The sequence below is a fragment of the Drosophila erecta genome, unplaced genomic scaffold (assembly GCF_003286155.1).
Source record: "Drosophila erecta strain 14021-0224.00,06,07 unplaced genomic scaffold, DereRS2 tig00000021-arrow-pilon, whole genome shotgun sequence".
Lineage (NCBI taxonomy): Eukaryota > Metazoa > Arthropoda > Insecta > Diptera > Drosophilidae > Drosophila > Drosophila erecta.
In genome coordinates, this window is record NW_020825198.1 from 25,744,888 (window position 1) to 25,762,043 (window position 17,156).

Below are 17,156 nucleotides of genomic sequence, written 5' to 3' on the forward strand. Positions count from 1 at the left end.
GCCAGAAGACCTCCTAATCATCCTAATTCTACAATTGGATTTACACTTTGCACTACCTGTGCAAAGACAGTTGCGGGGAAAATCAAGAAGAACACGCACTTGGCGAAACATAGTCGCCACTCCCGCATAATCGCCAGGCTCGTCATTAACGGACTGCTGCGTGTGACCTCCCGGAAATCAAACAATTTGGCTATCCAATCTACAGGAATTCAAGCATTAATTAATTTGTATAATAAAAACACTTCACATTTGATGAATTTGATGAAAAAATAAGAGGTAACGGTTATTAGATACCCGTTACTCAGATCGTATAAGTGCGATGGCGAAATTTCGAAATTCTTTTGGCAAATTGAATGAAATCGGAAAAGCAATAAAAATAAAAAAAAATAAATGAAATATAAAAACATTTTTTAAGAGTGTGGGCGTTTCAGGGTTTTTGGGCGTGTCCAGAATGTTTTTGGAATATCGAAATAAATTAATTTATAAATGATAAATTAAATAATAACAATATGGGGATTACAGTAGGCATGGCCAAAAAATATTTTGGCATGTCTATACAAATTGGCAAGTGAAGCGATATAATAAATTGCAAGTGATAATTTTAGTGAAACATCCAACGTAGTCAAAGCGAAAATGGCACTGTTTACCAAAAACAAAAAACTGCCACTCGGTTTACAAACGAAATTGATATGTTATATCGAAGAAGGAATACCGTTTGAAAAGGAAGATACCCGCCAAATTGGAGGTTGTACATACAACAACAATAATTAAAGCAATGTTAGGGTATCCCAATATGTTTCGCTAAACTGTCAAGTTTTTTATTTTGTGAATTCTTGTGACTGAATATTAGAAAGCGACTTCATAATGAATTTCAAGCCATCAAAAAATTAAACAAAAAAAAAACTAAAAATTTCCATTTTACATTCCAATAACACAAAGTTCCTTCTTTTTTTGTTGTAACGTTTATTCATCTTTGTTAAACTCCAGTAAACAGTACCAATAAAACTCCAATAAAAGCCCTATAGAGATAATGCCAAAAAGACCTAATAACCTAAAATGTACCCAGAAAATCACTGCCAGGCTTGGAAAAGAAAATTTACTTTTAGTAATTGACTATAGTAAAATTAATAAAAAAAAACAAGGGAGAACGCTATCGACTGATACATGTTACTCAGGTAGTAGGAGTGAGAATGAAAGTTCGATATTCTTTTTGGAATATCGATAGAAATTGAGAGAAAAACATATAAAAGAAAAAAAAATTTCAAGTGTGGGCGTGACAGTATCTGGCGGATTGTGGAAAAAAACAACGTTGCAACAAACTTGCGCTGGATCTATGAAATCTGCAAGTCTCATCTTAACTTCCTGCCTTTTATAGTTCCTGAGATCTCTACGTTCATACGGACGGACAGACGGTCGGAAAGACGGAACGATAGACGGACGGACATGCGGACGTGTTCTGATCGACTCGGCTATTGATCCTGATCAAGAACATTTATACTTTATATGGCCGGAAACGCTTCCCTATACCTGTTACATCATTTTCAACGAATCTAGTATACGAATTACTTGATTGAACTGACAACATTTTATACCAACTAGGTAGAGTTAAATATCAGTATAAAAAGTATATAAATAGAGAATAAATATTTAATCAAACTGAACATTTTCAACAAGAAATTACTTATATCGATTCCCGCTGCCTCCATTCGGTTTATAATTAAAGCGAATTCGGTTTTAAAAAAATTATGACTATAGCCGTTTTTTGGACTTGATTCTTCTCAAACATTTCTTTATATGCACAAAATTGCAAAAAATTACACTATATTTCCTTTAATTCACTTTCATTATAAGAACCTGCACCAACTATCCAAGGCAGGCTCGCCGCCAAACTGGCCCCGAAATAGTATTGGTCTTACCGTCACATGGGCCACACTAAAACTAGCTTTTGCAACCCCTGCTAGCTAGTCACTCAGTTCGGACGATAAAACGAGGACCATAGCCAGGCAACAACCAAACTCATTCGCATTTCGAGGAGAACATCAATGTAAGTGCGCTTTTAGTTAGTCTTAGTAGATGTGATGGTGAATCCCCAATAGTATGGTTTGAATTCGGTGTGATCTGAAGAGCACCACCATCAAATCAAGACCGTTGTGAACACTAAGCCTAGTACGGCTCACGACTTCTGCAGAAGTCCCTTTTCCGACCCAACGCTAAAATCAAACGCTAAATCAAATAGTGCCCGGCAGGTAAACTAATGATAATGAGTCCCAAAAACCCCGTGATGATCCCTACCCTTAGTAATGATAATACTAAGAACTTAGTACTTATTGAAAGAGCAGAAGCTCCCTTGCCGAAACTCCGGCGATCCGCCGTCATATCTTTTTAGTATCACGCTATCTAAGTCTCTACGCCAGAAGTCGGTTAAATCATCCTAACTCCGACTGGAATTTTTCTGGCGCGGTCAGAATGTTTTTGGAATATCGAAATTAATTGAAGTCCCTTTTCCGACCAAAAACCGCTAAATCAAATAGTGACCGGCAGGTAAACTAATGATAATGAGTCCGAAAAAACGCCGTGATGATCCCTACCGAATGATATTTTTTAATTCTTTTATATATCTTGTAAATTTGTACAGTTTGCCAAAAAAACGTTTTGCACTTACGGCAATTATCTTATGGGTAATGGGGTAGTAATGGGTAATTATAAACTTCGATTCACTGGGAAGTCCGGCATGTCTATCGAAAATTTTGTATATCGCGTGGAAGCTTTAAAAAAGCAAACTTTAGGCGGAAGCATTATTATAACAGGCCAATATGATAGTAACCTTTTTGAGGTTATCGACAATGAATGGTTTTGGCGCTACCAAGTGTTTCCCAAGTACATTGGAAAGATTGCTCAAGCTTCTTGCATCAAGAAAGAAGCTCAGCCTTACGTGAAAAGTGAAACTATGAAAACAACGTCCTAACGACCCATATGATGATTTTTATGGTGCTATTGCTGCTCTAGCCGATAGACTGTCAAAGCCAATTAGCGACCTAGCATTATTGGAGACTGCGAGCAAATCTTACTCTAGAAATTTGAATGCAATCGGTTGCGAAGTCCAAACCTGTTTTAGTCCTACCAAGAGCTAATTCTCGAAGACAGTTTCATGCCCGAATCCGAAGCTACTTCAGCCGATGAAGCCAAGCCTGATGAGGACATGGATATATATTATGTAGCTGCTATAGATTTATCTTGTTGGAGTTGCACAGCAAAGGGTCATGTTTAGCAGAACGTAAAATATTCTGCTATGGTTGTGGACAAACCGACACATACAAGCCCAATTGTAGAAAGTGTTCTTCTAGTTTCTCAAACAACTTCCATGGGCGTGCACACAAACAAATAGTCTGCAAAGCGACCATAAAAACAATCATACAAAACAGCTTTCCCTAACTATCCCATTATTTAATATTTTGCCACGCCAGAAGTACACAAAAACCGGCCAGGGTATCCTATTTAACAAAATAGTAGATGGATTAATGGATACTGGGCTGAGGGCTGAGCATGCCACTGGCACTAAAGTTGTAGATGCCGCACGTTGGAAGCTGTGGGTGTCTCGACCTTTGGTGTCATCTGCGCTTACAGCGGCACATAACAATACACTCCATGCTTATTGGCCCATCACTATTGGCCCAATATGGTTACTGACGTTAAAGAATTCATTATATTAGTTTGGTAAATATTTCCCTTCCGCCTTTTTGTCTTTTGAATTTCGCGGCTATGTACAAAGCGCTACAGAGCTCGTATCTGACAATACTATATAGTAGCATATGTACCATAGTATAACACTTTGTCACACACACACACCACACACACACAGTACATATGTACCACTTGATCACACCCACCCAATCCATTTACCCCAACACATAAGTCAGATCCGAAGCTCTTGGCGACAATAACAATTTCGGCCGCGTTAACATAAACAATTGATTCATAGACATAAACATCCGCCGATGCCGAAATTCGTTATTCCCACCAAGCAACCAAATAGCTTACGCAGCACAAATCCTGGTAATTTTCCATGCGCAACTCTCTTAAAGAGCGCAACCCATTTGAATAAAGAGGAGAGCCTTCAAGCTAATATAAACAAAGTCGACCAAGGGTTTGCTAAGCGTTCAACTCACACTCCAGAGTTAGTTCTAATTCATCCGCTATACCATGAAGACGTGAATTGACTCCGATTAAAAGTTGTATTTTTATCTTGAAATAAAAACTTATATTTTTTTCAAAACTTACAACCGCGAACTCGTTATTGGCGCAGTCGGTGGTCCTAAACTTATAGTGACCAACAAAGAACCTTCGTGTGTGATTTAACTTCAACTTTGTGGCTAATCAGTGCTACAAGAAGTAACTATCCGCCAGTCATACAGTGCTTAATAATTAAAATCGCTTCAACTTGGTAGCCCACTATAATAGTGTGACCGCTACTAGAATTAAAAATTATTACATAAGTGCTGCAAAGACAAGACCACTAAAGGGTAACTGAAGCCCCAGGTTTTGCCAGTGACAAAGACAGTGTGTAGCCCGCAAAACAAAAAAGCGTGACCGCTACGAGGAGTGATAAATAAAATAAAATCAACAACAACAAAAACAAGTGAAACAACAATGGCACTACCACAACAACAAGTGCAACTACTCTCCGAGAATCATCTGAACCAGGCTCTTGGTCAGATTCGACAGGTACCAACATTTACCGGTACGACACTGGAACTGAGCTCGTTCATAAGAAGAATAGAGTTCATACTTCAACTATATCCATCAACTGACATCCGTCAGTTACACTTCCTCTTCAGTGCAATCGAAATGCAAATTGGAGGCGACGCCCAACGAGTATCCCAGCTCAGTGCAGCTAATACTTGGCCGGAATTGAAGGAAGCCCCAATCGCCGAGTTCAAGACCCAGACACCATTTGAAGAGCTTTTGAGACGACTATATAACACCCAATTCAATCAGTTCGTAAGTTCATAGAAGAGCTTGAAGCAAAATGCTTCGTAATAACAAATAACCTAGCTTTAGAAAATAATGAACTACATAATCACATTTATACAAACGCAATGAACAATACAGTAAAAAGTGTAATTATTAAAAAACTCCCAGATAGACTCTACATGCAATTAGCCAGATTTGATATAACAACAGTCAGTAAATTAAAGCAAATTGTACAGCAGGAGGGTTGTTATGACAGTACATGGTCCGATCACCCAAAATCCCAAAACACTCAAAATATCCAAAATAAAAATCAGTACAGCCCAAACTATAACAACACTTCAAATAATCAAAATAAAAATCAAAATTATAATCAAACATCAATTAGCCAAAATAAAAATCAATATATGAATAAAAACAATAACAGCCATGACAAGCAATGCCGCTCTAGGTGCTGTATTATCACAGGATCGTAAACCCGTTTGTTACGCTAGCCGCACTCTCAATGAACATGAACTTAATTATTCAGCAATAGAAAAATAATTTTTAGCTATTGTCTGGGCCACTAAATACTTCAGGTCCTATCTTTTTGGTCGTAAATTTTAGATCCTTAGTGATCATCAACCTTTAGTTTGGCTCGATAATATCAAGGAACCAAACATGAAACTCCAAAGATGGAAAATCAAACTAAATGAGTTTGATTACCATATAAAATATGTACCAGAAAAAGAAAACCATGTCGCCGACGCACTTTCACGTGTAAAAATAGAAAACTTTTACGGAAATTGTCAGTCCGAACAACATAACTAAAGTTATGAGAGCAACCAGTAAATTAATAGATATTGAAACATATTCAGAATTTAAAGAAGTAATAATAAAAACCCACAGAGAACTCTTACATCCAGGTATAGAAAAACAAACCAAAATTTTTAAAGAAAAATATTACTACCCAGACTATCAAAAGTTAATACAGAACATTATCAACGAATGTGAAGTATGTAACATGTGCAAAACAGAACACAGAGACACTAAATTAAATTACGAGTTAACTCCAGAAATTTTCAATCCTAGAGAAAAATATGTTATCGATTTTTATTTAATCGATAATAAAACATTCCTGTCATGTATTGACGTTTATTCCAAATATGCCGCCTTAATTGAAGTCAGCTCTAGGGATTGGCTCGAAGCAAAAAGAGCTCTACTTAAAATTTTTAATGAAATGGGAAAACCGTCCGAAATAAAAGCCGATAAAGACTCAGCATTTATGTGTGCTGCATTACATTTATGGCTAAAGTCCGAAAATGTTTACATTAACGTCACAACAAGTAAAAATGGAATTTCTGACATTGAGAGATTTCATAAAACTGTCAACGAAAAGTTAAGTATTATAAGAACTGAGTACGACCCAGAGAATAAAATAACAAAATTTGAAACCCTACTCTATGTTTATAACCATAAAATTAAACATAATACAACAGGTAAAACACCAGCAGATATTTTTATATATGCAGGAAAACCTGCACATGACACCCAGCAAGAGAAAATTAATAAAATAAATAAATTAAACGAAAATAGACATAGTTATGAAGTAGATACCAGATATAGACAAGCACCATTAGTAAAATCTAAGACAACAAACCCATATAAAAAGACAGGAGAAATTACACAGATTGACGAAAAACATTACGAAGAGAAAAACAGAGGCAGGAAAATAACCGACTATAAATCAAAATATAAAAAGAAATAGAAAATTAATGAGACTAAATATAACAATATTTCCAGCACAACCCAAAACAACCATACTTAACCAAAATTGCATAAATAGAGATATAATAATAGAGGGAGACAACATAATAAAAGCTTTTAACTGTTCCATACAAATCGAAGACATCTCAATATCAAACACTATGTTAGATTACACACAAACGATTTATGTTAACAACAATATCACTAAATTAAAAGCCCTTTCCTATATACAAGCTAAAGATATTTTTGAAATCCATAATAAAGCAAATAATAAATTTCAAATAATTACATTTACTATTTTAATAGTTTTAGTTGTCATAATAATATTCTATTATATCTACAAATATAAGAATATACCTAAGAAAATTATAATCAAATTCAAAAGACAATTACCCACTCCTATTGAATCAAATATTATAAACAATGATGTAACAGAAATAGAAAATAATGTAAATCCTGTCTTGTATCCTAAATTATCCGCCTGAGGACAGGCTAATTTCTTAAGGATGGGAAAGTAGCATATGTACCATAGTATAACACTTTGTCACACACACACACCACACACACACAGTACATATGTACCACTTGATCACACCCACCCAATCCATTTACCCCAACACATAAGTCAGATCCCAAGCTCTTGGCGACAATAACAATTTCGGCCGCGTTAACATAAACAATTGATTCATAGACATAAACATCCGCCGATGCCGAAATTCGTTATTCCCACTAAGCAACCAAATAGCTTACGCAGCACAAATCCTGGTAATTTTCCATGCGCAACTCTCTTAAAAAGCGCAACCCATTTGAATAAAGAGGAGAGCCTTCAAGCTAATATAAACAAAGTCGACCAAGGGTTTGCTAAGCGTTCAACTCACACTCCAGAGTTAGTTCTAATTCATCCGCTATACCATTAAGACGTGAATTGACTCCGATTCAAAGTTGTATTTTTATCTTGAAATAAAAACTTATATTTTTTTCAAAACTTGCAACCGCGAACTCGTTATTATATATAATTTGAAAGGTCTTGACATAACCTACAAAACGACGCTATGCATGATTAGTTTGGATATTGCGTTCAACAGTTATAGACGTGTAAACATGGAGTTCACTAACGCCGAAATTCGCGCTATTTTAAAGTTTTCCTTCGTTAAAGGCAAATCCGCTAGAGAAACGTTCTGTGAGATTAATGGTGTTTTGGGGGATGGTACTCTATCACTTCGAACAGCGGAGGAATGGTTTCGACGATTCAGAGCCGCTGAAAACGACACCATGGATAAGCCAGCCGGCGGAAGACCTGTGACGACAAATACCGATCAAATCATGGAATACATCGAGTTAGACCGGCATGTGGCATCTCGTGACATCGCCAAGTCACCCATAACTCCCAAGTCACCAAACCATTTTAAACCATCTGCAGAAGGCTGGATACAAAAAAAAGCTTGATGTTTGGGTGCCGCATGATTTGACGTAAAAAAACCTTCTGGACCGAATCAACGCCTGCGATATGCTGCTGAAACGGAACGAACTCGACCCATTCTTGAAGCGGATGGTGACTGGCGACGAAAAATGGATCACATACGACAATATCAAGCGATAACGGTCGTGGTCGAAGGCCGGTGGCCAAGCCGGAATTGACGGCCAGGAAGGTTTTGCTGTGTGTTTGGTGGGATTGGAAGGGAATCATTCACTATGAGCTGCTCCCATATGGCCAGACGCTTAATTCTACCATCTACTGCGAACAACTGGACCGCTTGAAGCAGGCGATCGACCAGAAGCGTCCAGAATTGGCCAACAGGAAGGGTGTAGTGTTCCACCAGGACAACGCCAGACCACACACTTCGTTACGGGAGCTCGAATGGGAGGTTTTATCGCATCCACCATATAGCCCGGACATAGCGCCAAGTGATTACCACCTGTTCCTATCCATGGAGAATGCCCTTGGTGGTGTAAAGTTGAACTCAAAAGAGGCTTGTGAAAAGTGGCTGTCCGAGTTCTTCGCAAATAAGGAGGGGGGCTTCTACGAGGGAGGTATTATGAAGTTGCCGTCTAGATGGAAACAGATTATCGAACAAAACGGCGCATATTTGATCCGATCACTGTAACACTTTTTATAAAGCATTGAATAAAGATCAAAAAGGCGGAAGGGAGATATTTGCCAACCTATTATATACAATGTGACACCTGTAAAGCCAATAAACACCACAATCAGACCATGAGCAGCATTTGCTTCAAACAATTTTTTGTAGATTTTTATGAGACTTTATCTCCGTAGTAAATCTGAAAATGTTGGCATTTTCGTGGTACTAGATCAGCTTTCCAAATTTCCCTTCATGAAACCAGTTCGAAAAAATTTACTGCACAGGCTGTAAGTAAATAATATATTATATGTTTACGAATTGAAGCAGGACAAACTTTTGCGGAACCTAGAACTAAAGGTAAAGACTCAATGAAATCGCAACACGCCCGTGATGAAAAAACCTACAACATACGAGCAAGGGTAGTGTCGTTTAAAGTTGGTCAAGAGGTGTATAAGCGCAGCTTTTAAAAAGTAATTTTTCTAAGGATTTCAGGTGGTTTGGAAATTCTTATTATGCGCTAGGAAACCTTCAAGGACGTCTGGTCGGGAAATTCCATGCAAAGGACATAAAACAATGACCCTTGTATTTTCAATCGCGATCCCGCGAGTGTGTGCGTTTTAAGTAGAGGGGGAATATGTAGTGCGCTTAATATAAACTCTATTTAATATAAAATATCTTTATCAAATATAAATCTAACGCCTTTTGTTTAATCTTTTTTAACCCAGCTTTGAGTTACCCAATATTACATATGAGTTCATATTACATATTACGTTTTTCGTACCATTCTCCACTAAGTAAGCCCAGCTCTAAATTATCAATTATCCCTTACTTCCAATATTCCTTTTTAGAGCTCATGAGCACGGCGCTTCGAAATTTCTCGGGCGATTGAAAATGTTGTATTCCTTAATCTTTCACCTCGTGGCTGCTAAATTGTAAAAATATGAAGGGCACAGTGAATAAAAAAAAACATTAATTGCGAAATAATTAATTCTAACCTCTACCGGGTTTATTGGTACATTTCGCTACCACCCAGATTAGCCTAGTTTTGTGGTGTGCTTGCGTGTCTCAAAGTTGGCCCTGGAAGAGGTCATCCTTCATTTGAGCCGCATTATTATTATCAATACAACAACTTTTTCCCGTCGTCCTAAGTTGACCAAGAGGGCTATTTGAGCTGATCTTTATAAGAGGCGTCGTATATTTTTGTGTATATAAATTTTTTATATATATTCCGGGTTGCCCCCTATTGTTTTGCAAATAAAAAAATTATATATAATAACGAGTTCGTGGTTGCAAGCTTTGAAAAAAAAATATAATTTTTATTTCAAGATAATAATACAACTTTGAATCGGAGACCATTCACTTCTTAATGGTATAGTGGATGAATTAGATCTGAATCTAGAGTGTGAGTTGAACGCTTAACAATCCCTTGGTCGACTTTGTTTATATGAACTTAAAGGCTCTCCTCTTTATTCAAATGGGTTGAGCTCTTTAAGAGAGTTGCGCATCGAAAATTACCAGGATTTGTGCTGCGTAAGCTATTTGGTTGCTTAGTGGGAATAACGAATTTCGGCATCGGCGGATGTTTATGTCTATGAATCAATTGTTTATCTTAACGCGGCCGTATATAAGAAAGGGCTTTTCATTTAGTGATATTGTTGTTGACATAAATCGTTTGTGTGTAATCTAACATAGTGTTTGATATTGAGATGTCTTCGATTTGTATGGAACAGCTTAAAGCTTTTATTATGTTGTCTCCCTCTATTATTATATCTCTATTTATTTATTTTTGGTTAAGTATGGTTTTTGGTAAGTTCCAAGTTAATATTATATTAGGTTCGACATAACTGATTTCAAATTCTTAATGAGTTTTTACATATCTGCATTCTGTATTAAATTGGTTAAGTATGCCCGTTAAGCATTTGTTTATTATTAAAGTTTTTGAAGATGCCAAATAAGTATGATTATTTTGAACATCAAATTTATTTTGTACATTTTCTATTAAAATGTTTTGATTACTATCTGGATATGGAATTATTGTAAAGATTGGGGTTTTAATTATTTCTTTTGGAATATGGGAAAATATTAGAATTTCATTTGTATCCGTTTTCAGCCAAGTAGAAGTTTTTCTGAGTTTATATTTGTTAGATAATCATGTTTTAGTAATTTAGAATTAAAATCGCAAAGTCTTGTTAACTGCATTCCAAGTTCAATATCTTCTACATACTCAGTAAACTTTGTAAATTAAATAATAAAATGTTTAATCTTTGATCGCTTTCATGCAATGCACTTAATAAATTTATTAATTTTATGCCTTCATTTAATGTTTTTATGACTTCGTTGAGTTCATTAGCTTGGACGCTGTTTTCGGACAAATTTTGAATATTATATTCTAGCTCTTATTTATCTGCTTGATCTAAGGTTCCAAAAAGGTATTTATAAATTGTGCTCATAAAATTAGCTAAGTCGCGTTTGCTGCGCTTTGCTATTCTAATGCCATTCATTTCTCTTTTTAATTTCTCTGCTAAATATTGAACTTGGGATAAAGTTTCATATTCTTCTGATTGTTTTACTAAGTTATCATATGTTTGTTCTATTTTTTTAATATTTACAGATAAGTAGTGATACTCGTAATTGATTGGTTAACTTATTGATCCAGTATTAAATATAAGGTAGACATTTTTGGCTTGAATTGGGTTAACTTCAAGATTTTGTCCTTGGACATGTTGGATAAAACATAATAGAAAATAGTAAAGGATCATCAAAAATGTGTAATTATGTTGGATTGCCTTGGTCGCTTTGGGTTGTGCTGGAATTATTGTTATATTTAGTTTCATTAATTTTATTTTTCTTTTTATATTTTGATTTATAGTGGGTTATTTTCCTGCCTCTGTTTTTCTCTTCATAATGTTTTTCGTCAATCTGTGTAATTTCTCCTGTCTTTTTATATGGGTTTGTTGTCATAGATTTTACTAATGGTGCTTGTCTATATCTGGTGTCTACTTCATAACTATGTCTATTTTCATTTAATTTATTCATTTTATTAATTTTATCTTGCTGGGTGTCATGTGCAGGTGTTCCTGCATATATAAAAATATCTGCTGGTGTTTTACCTGTTGTATTATGTTTAATTTTATGGTTATAAACATAGAGTAGGGTTTCAAATTTTGTTATTTTATTCTCTGGGTCGTACTCAGTTCTTATAATACTTAACTTTTCGTTGACAGTTTTATGAAATCTCTCAATGTCAGAAATTCCATTTTTACTTGTTGTGACGTTAATGTGAACATTTTCGGACTTTAGCCATAAATGTAATGCAGCACACATAAATTCTGAGTCTTTATCGGCTTTTATTTCGGACGGTTTTCCCATTTCATTAAAAATTTTAAGTAGAGCTCTTTTTGCTTCGAGCCAATCCCTAGAGCTGACTTCAATTAAGGCGGCATATTTGGAATAAACGTCAATACATGACAGGAATGTTTTATTATCGATTAAATAAAAATCGATAACATATTTTTCTCTAGGATTGAAAATTTCTGGAGTTAACTCGTAATTTAATTTAGTGTCTCTGTGTTCTGTTTTGCACATGTTACATACTTCACATTCGTTGATAATGTTCTGTATTAACTTTTGATAGTCTGGGTAGTAATATTTTTCTTTAAAAATTTTGGTTTGTTTTTCTATACCTGGATGTAAGAGTTCTCTGTGGGTTTTTATTATTACTTCTTTAAATTCTGAATATGTTTCAATATCTATTAATTTACTAGTTGCTCTCATAACTTTAGTTATGTTGTTCGGACTGACAATTTCTATGAAAGCGTTTTGAAATGTAAGGAAATCTATTTCATTATGAAAATAAATTACGCTATTTTTTGTACACAAATATTATTTTATTAATTCTTTTGCATACGCGCTTGTCATTTCTTTATAATGGATTTTTAGTTTTGTTTTATGAAAATATTTTTTTATTTCTGTATTGTTATTGTCGTCTTGCACAAATTCTATTTGTCTATTATAATAGTTTATTGGTCTTTCCGTAAAGGAAATCTAATTTTGGTTATCTTCATGGCTACTATGTACGGTAGCAGCTGAAGTGGGAGATTGGCCGTAGAAGTTTTCTATTTTTACACGTGAAAGTGCATCGGCGACATGGTTTTCTTTTTCTGGTACATACTGGTTGCTCTCATAACTTTAGTTATGTTGTTCGGACTGACAATTTCCGTAGAAGTTTTCTATTTTTACACGTGAAAGTGCGTCGGCGACATGGTTTTCTTTTTCTGGTACATATTTTATATGGTAATCAAACTCATTTAGTTTGATTTTCCATCTTTGGAGTTTCATGTTTGGTTCCTTGATATTATCGAGCCAAACTAAAGGTTGATGATCACTAAGGATCTAAAATTTACGACCAAAAAGATAGGACCTGAAGTATTTAGTGGCCCAGACAATAGCTAAAAGTTCTTTTTCTGTTGCTGAATAATTAAGTTCATGTTCATTGAGAGTACGGCTAGCGTAATAAACAGCTTTATGATCATGCGATAATACAGCACCTAGAGCGGCATTGCTTGCATCTGTGGTTAATGAGAATATTTTTTCGAAATTTGGGTAAATTAATATTGGTTCGGACATAATTAAAAATTGTAATTTTTCGAAGGCTGATATATAAACGGTATCTTTAGAATTTATAATGGAACCTTTTTTTTAGTTTTTGTGTTATGGGTTTAGCAATTTTTGCAAAGTTAGGGATAAAACTACGGTAGAAACCGCAAAGTCCTAAAAATGATTTTATTTCTTTATTAGTTTTAGGTAATGGGAATTTTTGAATGCCCTCTATTTTATTTGGGTTGGGCTTTATGCCTTCAGTAGTTACAATGTGTCCTAAGAACTCTGTTTCTCTTTTCATAAATTCACATTTGTGCAGTTGTAACTTTATATTAGCTTCTTGTAATTTAGCAAATACTTTACGTAGAGATAACAAGTGTTCTTCCAATAAAGTGGAAAAAACTATTATATCCTCCATGTAAACTAAACAATCTTTGTAAATTAGGTCTTCTAATAGATTGTTAATACAACGTTGAAATGTTGCAGGTGCGTTCTTCAGTCCAAATGGCATTCGAGTGTACTCGTAATGTCCATTTTTTGTGGAAAGAGCTGTTTTTTGAATCGAGCTTTCATCCATTTGGATCTGATGAAAACCTTTTGCTAAATTTATGATAGTGAAATATTGAGACCTGCCTAGCTTATCTAGTATTTCATCCATGACAGGAAATGGGTATTTATCATCAATAGTAATTTCGTTTAGTTTGCGATAGTCGATTACTAACCTGAACTTTGTTTTACCAGAAGCATTACTTATTTTCGGTATTATCCAGATAGGAGAACAGTAGGGTGAGTTCGATTTTCGAACAATGCCTTGTTGAATCATTTCTCTGATTTGTACCTCGACTTCCTTGTCGTAGGCCTGGGGGTATTTATAAGGTTTCCTATAGATTGGGTCTTCATGTTTAGTTTTGATGACATGCTTTACAGTACTTGTGAAGATCAAATTTTCACCTTCTCTGTATTGTATGTCCCTAAATTCTTGAAGAATTTTAGTAAGAGCACTTGACTCTTCTTTATTTAGATGGTCAAGCCTGAATTCATTTTATTCCCTTATCTCGTTTCCTATTGCATAATTTGTGGCTTCATCATCAGTGGATAATGATGGCTGTAAAACATTCAAATAGTCGGGGTTGTCTTCTAGGCTACCTTCTCGTTCTGGTAGGTACTCCATTAAGAAACTGTTGTTGTTTAAATCTACACTTCTTTTGCCAAAGTTTATTTGGGCGTTGGCGTCTTCTAGGAACCCTGTACCTAATATCATATCGTAATTTTCGGAAAAATTATGAATATAAAAAACTTGTTTAGTAGGGCAAAGCTTACTTGGTTTTAGAATTATGATTTTCTTTAGGGTTATTGTACCGTTAATGGTGTGGATTTGTAAATTAGTAGTTTTAACTGGGAAATTAAAAATGTTTGCTCTTATGATGTTTATTGTACCCCCAGTGTCTATAACACATCGAAGCGGTATATTGTTTAAAACAATATTTATGAAGGAATTGTGTCTTCTTCTTCGTCCTAGGCATGTAGATGAAAATTTTCGGACGTATCCATTTTTGAATGGCCGCTTGTAATAGGTCTTTGCCTTTTTGTTGTCGGATTCGGAGCGGATGAAGAAACTGGATTTTGTTGATAGTTGGAGGAATAATTTAAAGGATTTTGTGTCTGTGCTTGGTTGAGTTTTTGCTTATATTCTTGAAATAGGTATTCGAAAGGCTGGTCAAGGCTGTTATTGTTTTTGTTCATATATTGATTTTTATTTTGGCTAATTGATTATAATCAAATTAATTAATTATAATCAAACTATAATTTTGATTTCTATTTTGATTATTTGAAGTGTTGTTATAGTTTGGGCTGTACTGATTTTTATTTTGGATATTTTGAGTGTTTTGGGATTTTGGGTGATCGGACCATGTACTGTCATAACAACCCTCCTGCTGTACAATTTGCTTTAATTTACTGACTGTTGTTATATAAAATCTGGCTAATTGCATGTAGAGTCTATCTGGGAGTTTTTTAATAATTACACTTTTTACTGTATTGTTCATTGCGTTTGTATAAATGTGATTATGTAGATCATTATTTTCTAAAGCTAGCTTATTTGTTATTACAAAGCATTTTGCTTCAAGCTCTTCTATGAACTTACGAACTGATCCATTGAATTGGGTGTTATATAGTCGTCTCAAAAGCTCTTCAAATGGTGTGTGGGTCTTGAACTCGGCGATTAGGGCTTCCTTCAATTCCGGCCATGTATTAGCTGCACTGAGCTGGGATACTCGTTTGGCGCCTCCAATTTGCATTTCGATTGCACTGAAGAGGACGTGTAACTGGCGGACGTCAGTTGATGGATATAGTTGAAGTATGAACTCTATTCTTCTTATGAACGAGCTCAGTTCCAGTGTCGTACCGGTAAATGTTGGTACCTGTCGAATCTGACCAAGAGCCTGGTTCAGATGATTCTCGGAGAGTAGTTGCACTTGTTGTTGTGGTAGTGCCATTGTTGTTTTTCTTGTTTTTGTTGTTGTTGATTTTATTTTATTTTCCACTCCTCGTAGCGGTCACGCTTTTTTTTTTGCGGGCTACACACTGTATTTGGTTGATATGCAAAACCTGGGGCTTCAATTACCCTTTAGTGGTCTTGTCTTTGCAGCACTTATGTAATTTTTTCACTTCTATTTTCACACTATTATGGTGGGTTACCAAGTTGAAGCGGTTTTAATTATTAAGCACTGTATGACTGGCTGATAGTTACTTCTTGTAGCACTGATTAGCTACAAAGTTGAAGTTAAATCACACACGAAGGTTCTTTGTTGGTCACTATAAGTTTAGGACCACCGACTGCGCCAATGACGGGTTCGCGGTTGCAAGTTTTGAAAAAAATATAAGTTTTTATTTCAAGATAATAATACAACTTTGAATCGGAGTCAATTCACGTCTTAATGGTATAGTGGATGAATTAGAACTAAATCTGGAGTGTGAGTTGAACGCTTAGCAAACCCTTGGCCGACTTTGTTTATATGAGCTTGAAGGCTCTCTTCTTTATTCAAATGGGTTGTGCTCTTTAAGAGAGTTGCTCATCGAAAATTACCAGGATTTGTGCCGCGTAAGCTATTTGGTTGCTTAGTGGGAATAACGAATTCGGCATCGGCGGATGTTTATGTCTATGAATCAATTGTTTATGTTAATGCGGCCGAAATTGTTATTGTCACCAAGAGCTTGGGATCTGACTTATGTGTTGGGGTTTGTAAGTTTAAGTGTGTTGCTGGGCAAATGGATTGGGTGGGTGTTATCAAGTGGTACATATGTACTGTGTGCGTGTGAGTAGTGTGTGTGTAACAAAGTGTTGCACTATGGTACATATATAATAGGTTGTAAAATATCTCCCTTCCGCTTTTTTGCTCTTTATTCAATGCTTTATAAAAAGTGTTACAGTGATCGGATTTAGTTCAAATATGCGCCGTTTTGTTCGATAATCTGTTTCCATCTAGACGGCAACTTCATAATACCTCCCTCGTAGAAGATCCCCTCCTTATTTGCGAAGAACTCGGACTCGAACTTCGTTCCGTTTCAGCAGCATATCGCAGGCGTTGATTCGGTCTAGAAGGTTTTTTTACGTCAAATCATGCGGCACCCAAACATCAAGGTTTTTTTTTGTATCCAGCCTTCTGCAGATGGTTTAAAATGGTTTGGTGACTAACTCCCATCTCCTGGGCGATGTCACAAGATGCCACATGCCGGTCTAACTCGATGTATTCCATGATTTGC

The 17,156-nt window shown here is 35.6% G+C and overlaps 1 protein-coding gene across 1 annotated transcript in view; it reads right to left on the bottom strand.

The window, feature by feature from the left end:
* Nucleotides 1-17,156, bottom strand: part of LOC26526255 (unconventional myosin-VIIa) — a 713,556-nt gene that overhangs the window by 309,341 nt on the left and 387,059 nt on the right. The gene's annotated exons all lie outside the window — the stretch shown is intronic.